Raw genomic sequence first — 14,920 nt, 5'->3', positions numbered from 1 at the left:
AAATTCAATGCAACCACTATGTCGGCTTAGATTTGGCGAATCGTCATCATTTGAAATAATGCAGTAGCTTAGCACTATTGAGATACGATGCTTGGCACATACTGTGTTACTCAGCATCAACTATGTTTTTCCTGATGCTTGGCACCTAAAGATCACTTGGCACCAACTGAAATTTTTTTGATGCTCGACACCTGATCTTTATTCGGAACCCACTAGAAATGTCTGTTACTTGGCATCTACTAAGAATTTTCTTGGCTTCAACTAACTTTCTCGACACCTACTAATGATCTTAGCTAAAGCTTTGGAGTCAACCTTGTTACAACTTCTTCTTCCAATGTATCTAAGTGTGACCAACCTCTGTATCTTTGATTATGTCATCAAAACATTACTTAACCATTGTCTTAACCGATCCTTGCACTTCATTAAAACATCATAACTCAACCTTTCCTTTAGGTGCTCTTGTTACATCTTGTTGATGAAATCCTCTTCATCAATCAACTAAGTGATAATGCTTGGATCTTATAAGCAAATATCATCCCTACAAATAGCAAGTTTGACATCAATGGAAAAAAAATTATTGGAAATATTCTTTTACAACAATCTCCCTCTTTGATCTTCAACAACAATGAGCTTTTCAATCAGATTTCCAACAATCTCCCTCTTTGGCATTGATGGCAAACCAAACTGATCAACCATTAGACTAAACTATTTCACCAAAAGCTTACTAGGTTAGAATAGTAAGTCAAATGCCAAAAAGTAAATTGTAACATCACATCTCCTACTACTTATTCTGATTGATTCATTTCACTTCTCCCTCTTTGTTGTTGTATCCTTTATCTTTATCTTTCTCCCTCTATATTATTCATCTTTTGATGTTTTGACCAACCTCTGAAATCTCCCTCTATCTTTATTCCAGTTGTCTACTATCTCCCTCTTTTTTTGATCCTTTATCTTCAATAGTTGTTGATCAGTTGTTCACTTCTCCCTCTTTGACAACAATGCCAAAGACATATTAGCATCTTAATATGCAGATGTAGCTCTTATAGGTTCATTTAATGTCTCCCTCTATCACCTTGCTTATGACTAATTTGAAGTTTCAACAGTTCTACTACTTTAGGCATGGATCCCAAAGTAAACATCCTCTGCATCAATGTGTAAAATCTTCAACATTATGCTTATTTGATGTAGGGCATTCTTGCTTTTTGGTTCAAGTAGCCTTAGCTAGGGGTATCAACCCTAACTTACCTCTAAGATACTCAAAATAATCTTTAGTAGTGTTTTTGTACTGAAGATATTATCAATCTATTCCTTTGAGCTGACATGTTCCATCTTCACTTGTTTGTCTTCCACCAGCTCTCTTACATAGTGATACTTGATTGCAATATGCTTAGTTTTAGCATGCATTACTGGGTTCTTTGATATATTGATAGCACTTGTATTATCACAATAAAGTGTCACAGGTTCAATTACTTCTTCCTTCATACCTTGCAACAAATGTTTGATCCACACAATATTGGTACAGTTTATAGCAGCTACCATATATTCAAATTCAGCAATAGAGCGTGAGGTGCAACTTTTCTTTTTGCTTGTCCATGTAATCAACCTCTTTCCTAAGAAAAGTGCTCCTCCACTAGTGCTTTTTCTATCATCAATGTTTCCTCCCCAATTTGCATCAGTGTAAGCTTTCAGTTCAAACTTCTCATTTCTCTTGTAGTATAGACCAAAGTCATCAATTCCTTTCAAGTATCTCAATATTCTCTTTACTGCCATTAAGTGATTTTCTCTTAGATTGGAAAAAAATATTGCTTCTATTCCAACATCTAATGTAATGTTTGGTCTACTATGTACAATATATTGCAGCTTTCCAATCATTGACCTATACAATGTCTGATTTACTTCAACGGATTCATCATTCATGGATAGTTTATGTCCTGTTGTCATTGGTGTGCTACCTGGTTTTGAGTCTTCTAGCCCAAATGTTTTGAGTACTTCCTTGACGTATTTGGATTAGGTCACAAATATTCCATGCTTCAACTGATGTAATTGTAATCCAACCAAGAATTTGATTTCTCCAAACATTGACATCTCAAATTCATGCTTCATTTGATCAGCAAAATCTTTGCATAAAACATCTTTTCCTCCAAATATTATGTCATCAACAAATATTTTTGATATCAAAATGTCTTTACCTTCCTCAGCTTTGATGTAAAAATTGCTATTGTCATTTGTTCTTTCAAATCCTATCTTTACAAGATATTTGTGCAACCTTTCATACCATGCTCTAGGTGCTTGCTTTAATCCATAAAGTGCTTTGTGCAGCTTGCAGACCATGTCCTTGTTCTTCTCATCAACAAATCCCTCTAATTGTTATATGTATACTTCCTCTTCCAGTATACCATTCAAAAAAGCAGATTTCATGTCCATCTAGTAGACTTTGAAACCTTTATATGCAACATATGCAAGTAATGTTCTTACTCCTTCCATTCTTGCAACAGGGGCAAATTTCTCTCCATAATCTAGTCCTTCTTCTTGTGCATAGCCTTTGCAAACTAATCTTGATTTGTTTCTTGTTATTTCACCATTCTCATCAAGTTTGTTTCTAAACACTCATTTGGTACCAATCCATTCTTATCAACTGGTCTGGGAACCAGAGACCAAGTTTTTTTCTTCTCAATCTAATCTATCTCTTCTTTCATGGCCTTATACCAATCATCATCTTCTAGTGCATCTTTGACTATTTTGGGTTCAACCTTACTCAGTAGACATGATTCATTCCTTAGTCTATTCCTTGTCATTGGTCTAGCATCCTTATCACCAATGATTTGATCTGTAGGGTGATGTCTTCTTACATACTTGGCTAATCTGGGTTCAGTCCTTCTTTCCATATTTGATCCTTCAGCTTTAGAGTCATTTTGTTCTTCTTCATCTGGCATTTCATCATTTCTTTCTTGCATACTATTTTCAGAATCAAAATGTGCATTTTCTACATTCTGTAGCTCGGCTTTTGAATGTAACTTGGCATTCATTGGTTGAGACTCGATAGATACTGAGGTTTGTTGCTAATTCCTAACTTGATTTGAAACATTGTCTTCAACTGTCATTCCTTCGTAGAAGTATACAAAGGATCTATAATCCTCTACTTGCTTTGACTCATCAACCTGAACTTCTACATGCTCATCAAAATTTATATTTGCACTCTCCACAACTTTTTTAGTGTTAGTATTCAAACACTTGTATGCCTTACTCCTGGTGGAGTATCCAAGAAATATACCTTCATCACTTTTTGCATCAAACTTGTCATTTATAGTGTCTTTTAGAATATAGAATTTACAAGCAAACACTTTGAAATGTTTAAAATTACATGAATGACCATACCACAAATCAAAGGTTGTTGCATTTGTACCTTTCTTGACTTGAACTCTATTTAGTGTGTAGACTGCACTACTTATAGCTTCTCTCTAGTATTTTAGTGCAACATTTTTATCCATCATCAAGGTTCTAGCACAATCAATCATTGACCTATTTCTCCTTTCAACAATACCATTCTATGGTGGAGTTCTTTGTGCTAATGTTTGCCTTTTGATACCTTTGTCATTGCAAAATGTTTCAAACTCTCTTGATGTGATCTCACCTCCTTTGTCTGACCTTAGGCATTTCAGGTCCTTTCCTTCCTTCTCAACTCTAGCCAAATACCACTTGAACATTTGGAATGCATCAAATTTTTTCTTTAAAACCATAGCAGTTATCATCGTAGAATAATCATCTACAAATAGCATTATGTATCTGTCTCCTAAGTAACTTTGCACTTCTATTGGGCCACATAAGTCTACATGAACTAACTCTAGTACTTCTTTGGAAGTTTATGTTTTTCTTTTGAAACTAGACTTAGTCATTTTCCCTAGTTAACATTGTTTACACATTGTATTTTCAGGTTTCTTCAACTTGGGCAATCCTCTGACTTTCTTTTTCTTGCTCATACTAATCAAATTATCAAAGTTAACATGACATAGCCTTTTATGCCATAACCACACATCATCAAGTCTAACAACAAGACATGTTTTTTTTTCCATATCTAGGTAAAACAGATTACTCCTAGTTTGTTCACCTTTGCCTATCAGATTTCCATCAATGTCATAAATCTTGGCAGTTTTGTTTCCAAATTCAACTTTGAAATCTACATTGCCTAATTGTGATACACTCAAAAAGTTGTAGTTCAATCCTTCAACATAGTATGCATTATCACATGAAATTTTCTCTATAAGTTTGATAGAGTCTTTTCCTTTGATTTGACATGGAGCATCATTAAAAAATCTAACACTATGTCCATCATATTGATTAAAGGTAATGAACTTACTTTTATCTCCTGTCATGTGATGTGAGCATCCACTATCTATAATCCACATGTTATTCTTCTTCACACAGGTAACTAATGATGTTGCTTCATCTTCATCTTTGTTTGATTCATCCTTCATGGCTACATAGACTACTTCGTCATCATTTTCATCAGAGTCTTCTTCAACAATGTAGCATCTCTTGCCTTTCTCCTTGTAGTCTTTGCTATCATCTTCTCTTTTGTTTTTGAACTTGTTTCCTTCTTTATAGTTTTTCTTCTGTGGGCATCTTGGAGCTATATGACCTACTTCATTGTAATTGAAACATATGATAGGGAGCTTACCTTTGAATTTTTCTTTACCTCTATGGAATCTCCTAGCCAGTAGTGCTTCTAATTGTTCCACATCTTCCTCATCTGTGCTGCTATCACTGGAGGCATGTTTTCCTTTTCTTCTTCTCTTGCTTGATGTTTCCTCCTCAGTATCTTTTATTGTCATCTTGGCCTTGAAAGCAGATTCAAGGTTCTCAAGTTTGTATTTGTCAAAATTTGATACCTCAAATGCAGTAAGTCTTCCAACTATTCCTTAAAAGGTTAGTGTGTTCCCTTGTACACACCTCAGCTCTTGGATGGCTAAAACTCTTTTAACATAGATAGGGAGCAACGTTCTTAAGTATTTGTTGATGGATGTTTCTTCTTCTAGTTGTCCACCTAGACTTCTTATTGTACTCACCACTTCTTTTATTATTGCAGCATACTGAGCAACATTTTCACCTTCTTCCATCTTCATGTCATCAAACTTCCCTCTTAAGCTTTCTCTCTTTGCTCTCTAGACATTTTGATCACCTCCATAGATATCTAATAAGGTTTTCCACATTTTGAATGTAGTGCTACAGTCTTTGATGTCATCATATTTATCATAGCTAAGTGCAGATGCAATTTCCAACATTGCTTGGTTATGCTCTTTTTTGTTTAAGTCATCTACAGTGAGGGGTCTTGCTGGAGTTACATGCTCTATTCCAATTGAGGTTTGTGCATAGTCACCTATTGATCCAAGGTGAAATTTCATCAAACTCTACCATGTAGAAAATTTTTCTTTGTTGAGCTTGGGAACTTCTCTCTTGGACATCTTGATCTTCCTACTTCTAGTACCTTGAAACTAAATCAACAGATGGCTCTGATACCAATTGTTAGAATTTCTTTAGAATAACTGAGAGGGGGGGGGGGGGGGGGGGGTGAATCAGTTATTCAAGGTCCAAATTTCTTATTCAAAATTTTTAGTAAGTATAGAGAAATCATTCAACCATTCATCCATCCAAGCTTTAACTTATCTAATCAGCAAGTTACTGTAAATCAACATGCAAGTATAACACACAAGAAATCAACGCATGACATAGTGATTTACGTGGAAACCCAATTTGGGAAAAACCACCAGTAACATGCTACTCAATTTTCACCTTCTAAAGTGATGCCCTATGAAAGGCCTGCCCTGTTAAAGGCTTACAACACACTATTAAATGTGACCTTGTTAAAGGATTTAACCACCTTGTTAGAAGTGGGCCTGGTTAGAGGACTTTAGAACATTCACTTGGAATGCCGTCCTGTTAAAGGATTTACAATGGTTGTTAGGCCAACCTAAGTCCATAGGATTTTTAGATCTAATACAATTGCTAGAGAGTATTAAAAAATCTTGACCTGACTACAACATACAACTTATCTTGTAGATCTCATATCACTTCTCAGCTCATACCCTTGCCTGGCTTTCAATCTCTACAACTCTTAACAACTTTCCTTTTCTTTCAAGCTTTGTCTCCTTGAGTCTTCATACTCAATGTACCAGTGCAATCATCTCTTCATGACCACTCATTGAAAGAGAGCCTTTGTGCTCTTCCTTCCCCTATATGTCTCCTTCTTGACACCCTTTCAACCACTTCACAGATTTGGCACTTCAGTAGCAATAGTATCAGCAGCTCTTTGGTTCTTGGTTTATGACTTCTTAAATAGAAGTCTTGGAGTACCTTTTTCCACTTGATTCTTCCATTTTTCAATTTCAATTCACATGGATTAGGTAGGATTCATTACATCTAACCCATATTCTGTTTCCTTTGGAAACTTCTTTAATAATCCTTTAAAATTTTCCCAAAAACGGTTTACATAAGATTCTGTGCCAACAACTCATCATCCTTATCTTCCAACTTGTTCACAAAATTCAATGCAATCACTATGTTGGCTTAGATTTGGAAAATCTTCATCATTTGAAATAATGCAGTAGCTCGGCACTATTGAAATACTGGTGCATACTATGTTACTCAGCATCAACTATGTTTTTCCTGATGCTCTGCACCTGAAGATCACTTGGCACCAACTAAAATTTTTTTGATGCTCATCACCTGATCTTTACTCAAAACTTGAAGATCACTTAGCACACACTAGAAATGTCTATTACTCGACTTCTACTAACAATTTTCTTGGCTTCAAGTTACTTGCTCGGCACCTACTAATAATCTTAGTTAAACTTTTGCAGTCAACCTTGTTACAACTTCTTCTTCCAATGTATCTAAGTGTGACCAACCTCTGTATCTTTGAGTATGTCATCAACACATTACTTAACCATTGTCTTAACAGATCCTTGCACTTCATTACAACATCATAACTCAACCTTTCCTTTAGGTGCTCTTATTACATCTTGTTGATGAAATCCTCTTCATCAATCAACTAAGTGATAATGCTTGGATCTTATAAGAAAATATCATCCCTACAAATAGAAGGTTTGACATCAATGGAAAAACAATGATTGAAAACATTCTTTTACAACAATCTCCCTCTTTGATCTTCAACAACAATGAGCTTTTCAATTAGATTTCTGACAATTGTATGTTTTGTAAATCCTTTCACAAGGTGGACCTAGTAGTGCTTATTTCTCCTAAGGGTGCAGATCAACAGAAGTGATCAATTGTAAGCCTTAACCAGCCAAATTTATGCTATAGCAATAAAGCTTGTGGGTATCATCCCCACCCCAATTTTACTTTCTATTTGGAAGGTTTGTGGGTCACCATATCTTGTGTCAAAATGTTATGAATGTTTTTCTACTTTTATTCTTTCATGCACGTAATTAGATCATAATATTTTATAAAGGATTAATTGAGAAAATAAGTTGAAGTTTGGTTCCTAATTAACAACCCCCCCCCCAATAACCTTGCCTACCTCATATTTTCAACAATTGCTATCAAAAAATTGTGGTTCTCAGAGAAGAAGTTTAGCAGCTTGAGCAAAGATCAGGAGCAATGGAGGTAAATAGGCTAGATAAGGCTATTAATAATGAAAAGTTGGACTTGGAATTAGCCATTGGTCAACTAAAGAAAGCAAAGGAGCAACTCTCTCAATCAATGAAAAGAAGAAAAAATCTTGCAATACAAATGAATGACAATCTCTACACTAAAAAAAGAATTGAAGACATCTGTCCAGAAAGAAATTCAGACAAAGTTGATGAAATAATCAAAGACCTATTAGAAAAAAATTCCAATCTTCAAGAACAAGTTAGAAAGCTAAAAAGGGGGCAATAAATCTAGTCAATAAGACTATGTAAAGTCATGGAAGAAAAAGACAAAGCCAAAGAATAAATAGAAGGAAAGAACAATAAAATTCAACATCTATCCCTTTAGCAGATAGACTTCATTAATCAACTTACTAATGCAAATGAAGAAAACATGAATTTGAGATCAAAGAATCAAATATTGCAGAACGCTCTAAACACTAAAAAGAAAACCAATGAAAGAATATTAAAATCTCAAGCATACATGAATCAATTGAATGAGCAAAGTTAATACAGACATAAAGGAAAATTTGGAATATGATACATAGAAGAAGGTGAATCATCCAAGAAAGAAACTCAAAAGAATCAAAGTCCTAGTTGTAATCATTTTGGTAAGTTAGGTCATAAATTAAACAAACAATGGAGTAATAGTAAAGAAAAATTCAATGACAAGTGTTACAACTGCAATAAGCATAGTTATAGAGCAAGTGAATGCAAGGAGAAACCTAAGTTTGAAGGTAAATGTCACAAGTGAAAGAAACAAGGACACAAATCTTCTGAGAATGCAAGTCTGAGTCATGAAGCAAATGTCACTCAAGAGTTGGGTGACTCAAGCATCTCAAATTGAATTCCCTATGGGAATAATTGGAACTCAGATTCTAAAGTGGACATCTCACATCAGTTCCAGATAGCAAGAAGAAGAGATCCATATCAGCATTCAAGATGCAAAGGGATCACTAAGTGATTGCAAAAATTCAAGACCTTACTGAGCTAGGTCGAGTTGTAAGACCCTAATGAGTGAGGTAGGGATACACTGAAATATTGTGTGGACACCAAGCTATGAATGACTCTATCGAGCATTAAGGTTGAGCTGAGTGGAATATAGTTTGTCACTGAATGAGCGGACGTACCAAGCTTTTATGGGATTTGAAAAGTGAAAATCTATTAAAAAGAAGGAAATCAAATTCATTTTTTCCATCATAAAATTTCAAGAGTAATTTGCAAAGAGCAATTTATGTTCTTCCAAGTGATCTGTGTGTTTTTCATTAAATATTTTTCATGTTTTCATAAACCCTACCAAGCATGGCATCTTTCAGCAACAAAACTAGGAAAGGATATGAGATGTTGGTTCAAGGAATTGATTCAGAGACACTAGACTTCAAGTTGAGTCTTTAAATTGCAGAAGCACTTGACCCAATTGGAGCTCAATCACAGATTCTGCCCAAGGTATTACTCATTCATGATATCCGTTCATATTTTTGTTTTTCAATACAAGAAATTAGAACCCTAGAGATGGATGAGTCTCTGAAGAAATTATGTGTGAATGGTGTGTTGAAACCTAAGCATCAACAATTGGAGACCAAGGGCTTAACACACATTCCATATATGCCCTGATACTTTCAAATAAAATGGATGAAGTTTATCCTTAGTCATGTTCACAATGGGAAATTATAGTTGGAGCATCGTATTCAAATCAAAAAGAAAATAATTCATAGAATCACAGGACTCCTAATGTTGAACAAAGCCAAGACTACCAAAAACCTAAGTCGGGTAGAACTAGAAAATGAGACTCTTGTCGATTGGGATGGAAGAGGAATGAAGATCAGAAATGTAACTAACATGTAACTAAAATTTTGAATTCATGTGATCACTCATAAGATCTATAGCTCTAGTCATCTCAACAGTGTGTAGTGTGAGGCAATTGATTTGGCTCTCAAGGTAGTGAAGAACAACATGACCTTCGACCGTGCCGAGCTAATGTTGAATCAATTCAACAAGAACATGGAGAGCATCAAGACTTCAAAGAACAATCCATGTAATTTTGGTTCACTCTTAACTTGTTTATTCTTCTATGTGCAAAAATTCTTCCCTTCTAAAGGTTCAGTTGTATGGAGAAAAGATGTACCAATTTTATATTAGATTAATGAATATATAACAGATATGGGTGAAAACTTTGTTAGTATCATGGAAAACTATCTTTATTCATTCAAAGAAAAGATGAATAGAAGATATAAAAAACCAAATAAACTTGTAAAAGACTACAAGGATGATATTTGTTTCATGGTAGACTATGAGAAAGTATACATTCAAGCAGTCAAACCTAGAGTGGTGTGGGTTAAGCCTCTAAACTATGAGGTTAACATTGATGACACCAAGGATATCATTGAGGGACTACTGAATGAACCTGTGGATACCAAGACCACATATTTTGGTACTTATGAAGAAGCCAAGGAAAGAATAGAACTTGAAATTAAACTTCCTTAAGTAGTTAACTAAGGAAAGAAGAGGATAGAAAAATTGAGGCAAGCAAGTTCTACTCTCCTATTGACTGAAGGAAAATGAGATGATGTGGAAGAAGATGAAGCAGAGAATGAAGTAGAAGAAACAAAGTTTGAAGAAGAAGAGCCTATAAGGAAGAAAGGTATGGTTATCATAACCAGACCCACTAAGTCATCCACTGTAGTATTCACAAGAAGAACATCAAAATCCAAAAGAAATTGAAGTTAGGTGAGGAGGATGCCGAGGAAATTATTTTCAAAAAGCCTCCACCTACATTTCAAGAGAAGTTAAATGAAATAGAAAGAGGAGATGGAATGGAAAACTTCAAAGCACTAGGATATGAAACCAAGAATACAGATGAGAAAAAATAGGTTGAAGACATGATGATGTAAAAAATGGGTAAATGGAAATACTCTCCTGATTAACTTGTACGAAAAATTCCAAATGAGCTTATGCAAGAAATCAAGCCAAGATGGGAAAATGCTAAGAAGACTACAAAAGATATATATGAATAGACTCTAAGGTAACTCATGTCGAATCTTAGTGACAAAGAGGTGAAAGATTTCATGAAGAAAAATGAGGAAAAGGTCACTCTTAAATTCAATACATGTCTTGTGCTAGTCTCATTTCTTCATTCTTCAAGAAAAGATTTAATGTCATCAAGCTCTAAGAAAGCTTATGCCAAGTGACTTGTGGTAACCACTACAACACCAAGCACCCAACCAATCTTTGCACCTGTTCAACTGAGTACCATATTGACTAAAGTGATCAACATTTCATCTACCGAGCAACAAGTGCCTCCAACATCATCAAATTTGGCAATACATCAAAAAGGTATTTCTACTATCAGTGCAATATCTAGTTTTGTTTCTAGCCCCTCTATTTCTACTATTGTTACTATTCCAAGTGTGCATATAGAAAGTACAAGGAAAATTGAGTACAAGTCTCAACTGAGTACTAAAGTTTCAAATAAGGATAAAGGTAAAAAAAAAGATATTGATCTAGATGAGGATATAGTTATCCCAAATTGGGATATCTCTACTCTAAATCTTGATCAAATGAACATCATGGGTGAATTATTGCAAAAGAGAGCTAAGAAATAGAAGCTTAGAGAAGAGAAGAGCAGGGAAAACCAAGTGCTTGAAGATGTAAAGAACATATTTTTAGATGCACTAAGCATTGAGGTTGATAGTTCACAACCTATTTTGATTCAATTAGTAGAAGTTGTCTAAAAATTCAGTGAAGATTTGAATGGACAAGAAAAATTGGTACAAAGAACAGAGAGGAAATTTGAGAACAAGGTATTGGAACAAGTGGGGCAAAAAATTGCAATAAATCAAGTATAATTGTCTACTATTCTTAGTTCATTGGAAACCTCTACAAATAATGTAACTTGATTATTCAATAAGTTGTGTGATACATCAATCTTCACCCAAGGAATCAAAGATAAGACTTGAAAGAAAGTGCACACCAGTTGTCACTTGACCCAAGCTATAGTGCTGCTCACTATTCAAAGATCAAATATTTGACAAATTTGCAAGAAAAATTATTAAGGGAGGAATCCGGGATAAGGGCGGAATCCGGGATAAGGGCCACACTTTTAGACATCCAAGGTGGGATTCCCCTAGACATGGATGCATTGCAGAAGCACATTGCACATGCCAAGACACTTATCCATGACAATAACTTCTCCATAGTTGATCACATGATGGAGTTATCAGAAAAAGTACATATTGAATTTCATGCAAGCAAGATGTTATAGGAAAATTGGGACAAGACAATGGTATTGATTTTAAAGGTACATTCTGACTTCTTGTCACATTTTGGCATCAACATGTAGTATACACCTTTGGCATTTATGTCAAAAAGGTGGAGAGTATGTATATATAAGGAGGAGAAGAATAATATAAGATGAATGTATATATAAAGAGTATTAGGAAAGCATAATATCTGATATATGTATGGGGGAGCAACATAATATTAAAAAATAATATGTACAGATAATCATAAAACATTTTTTACAAAAGCAATTTTGAAAAATCTCAAAAACAAAGTATGTTACCAAGTTGAAGACATGGGATGGAGATAAAAAAAATGTTTTGACCTAAAAATTTTGAGTATTTAGTTTTGGATTGATAATTTTTTTTTGTCACTAATGACAAAGGGGGAGATTTTATATATTAAGGTCAAGTTTGTTTATTAGTGACTCACACTTAGTCAATTGGTTAAACTAGTACCAAGCTTATCTAGTAGTTTGTAGTGTTAACTAAGTAATCTAGTTACTAATGAGTTCTACAGTTGCTATCAAGTTTTAGAATCTACATTTAGTTCACATCGAGTAGTATCTACCAAATTGATTAGTGATAGTGCAAATTAAGCTTCACAGTATTAACCAAGTTGTACAGTGTCAATTGTGTTCTCTAGTGTCTACTGAGTTTGCAGTGTCAGTGATGTGAATCTAGTGTTGATGGAGCCAAGGAGTTTCAACCAAGTGATTCAATTTATACCAAGCTCACAGTGTTAGTGTTGACTGATCCATGTAGTGTCGACCAAGTGATTTAGTTTATATGTCAAGTTTCGTAGTGTTCACTGAGTCACAAGTGTTGATCGAGTTTAAGCTACTTGGAAGTAATTAGTATAAACTGATCTTATATGTCTACCAAGAGCTTGATGATGTTGAGTGTTGACAATGGTTGCCAAGTATTAGAACCTCACTGAGTTTGTGTTCAAAATCTGAGTGCCAATAGTTGGGTTGACTTTGTGATCTTGATGGAAATCTATGTTGTAGCCAACTTTGATGAATTGTGTTTTGGATTGGTATATATGTAATATATTGTATCACATCTAAATATGAAGAAGAAAGTATGAAGCAAATATAAAGATTATAAATGTGAATTAAGAAGGCTACAAGTAGTATAAGGGACAACAAAGATTTATCTATCACAACAAGGTGATCTTTATATTTCAAAGGAATCTCAACTAGAAAATAAAAGTTGTAGATTGGAGATTAGCCATTGGTTCATCCTAAAAGCTGCATCAACTAAATCCTTTAACAAGGTAGACTCAACAGTCTTTTGTAAATCTCTTTACCGAGTGTATACTTCATTGTATGTTTTGTAAAACCTTTCACAAGGTGGACCTAGCAGTCCTTATTGCTCCTAATAGGGTAGATCATCAAAAGTGATCAATTGTAAGCCTTAACCAGTCAACTTTATACTATAGTACTAAATCTTGTGGGTATCATCCCCACCCTTGTTTCACTTTCTATTTGGAAGGTTTTTAGGTCACCTTATCTTGTGTCAAAATGTTATGGATGTTTTACTGCTTTCATTCTTTCATGCATGCAATTAGATCAAAATATTTTATGAAGGATTAATTAATAAAATAAGTTGAAGTTTTATTGGTTCTTGATTCACCCCCCTCTTAGTAACCTTTTCTACCTCATATTTCCATCACTACCATGGTCCATGTGACCTTATGTAAAACATGATCAAAATATCCTAAAGGAACACACAGAAAAAAAAACCTTGGATTGATCAAGCAATCCTTAGATGCTCCTGCACCAAGTAAATCTTTACATCCCTTGAGATAGTGCGAATACATACATCCTCGCCAAATGTATCAAAAATAGGTCTTGGAAGAAGGTTTACACATCCCTTCAAGTAGAAAAGTTGATAAACTTTATTAGGCTTCGCATGTAGAAAGAGACAATAAACATGTGAGCTATTTGATAGAATGACTCCATGAATGGTTCGAAAAAATGTTGCAGAAAAGTGTATACAAAACTTGGAGATATAAATAGGTTACATGAACTATTCAAGAAGCATGTGCATAGTGTGAAATTAGGTAATCACCATCAAGTGCATTCAAAGATCATGTTGCCACCTCTTTTTGATGTCTTTGTGAACACATGTGAAACACTTAAATGGAATACCTTGCGGGAATGCATGCATATGTAACAAAGATTGTAATACACCTACAAAAGCTAATTCGATGACATTAAGAAAGGCTTGAGATTTTATACCATTTTGTGCAAAATAGTGAGAATGACAAATGTTTGGTAAAATATCAAGCATGGAATATAAATAACTACACATCAATCATTTTTTAAATTACTCATACTATGGGCATGGTATACAGAGTATGACAACATGGCATGAAAGCAGTTTCGTAGAAATAAAGCCAAATGTATGAAATGCAAAAAAATAGATTTTGTCAAGGATATCAGCTCCAATGGCCACAATGACAATGTAGGGGAAATTTTATACATGGAAAAGCATATCTCATACAACATGAAGTTGATAAATCTTAGTGATAAGCTAGACTAGTTTCTACAAATTAGTCTTGAAGGAAAAGTTTCCCTTGTGAAGATTAATGATAAGTGGATTCCAGATTCTGATGTTATCACCAAGATATTGGAGGAGAAATATCCTAAGCCATCATTGGAAACACCACCTAAGAAGGCAACAATAGGGTCAAAGATTTTCTCAACATTCATTGCCTTCTTGAAAAGTCATGACCCTAATAATGGAATAGAGAAGGCCTTATTGAATGAGTTGTGTGCCTCAGATGAACACCTGAAAGCTAATGGATCATTCATTAATGAGAAGAAAATTTTGGTTGTAGACCTGAGTCTTTCTCCAAAGCTATATCATTTTAAGATTTCTTTGGGTCACTTCAAAAAGTGGTCTATTGGAGAAGAGTTTTCTTGTGTTCACAACTACATTTAGCCTCTTTTCTCCCATGAATCATTTCTTCATACAAAGGTTGCAAATTAA

General features: G+C 34.6%; 1 pseudogene; it reads left to right on the top strand.

The window, feature by feature from the left end:
• The window catches only part of LOC149558020 (putative glutathione S-transferase DHAR1, cytosolic pseudogene), a 26,016-nt pseudogene extending 11,096 nt beyond the window's left edge, over nt 1–14,920 (top strand).

Source organism: Cupressus sempervirens, chromosome 5, assembly GCF_028749045.1.
Source record: "Cupressus sempervirens isolate cs-2001-9-10 chromosome 5, ASM2874904v1, whole genome shotgun sequence".
NCBI classification, from domain to species: Eukaryota; Viridiplantae; Streptophyta; class Pinopsida; order Cupressales; family Cupressaceae; genus Cupressus; species Cupressus sempervirens.
This window is presented reverse-complemented; position numbering and strand designations above follow the sequence as displayed.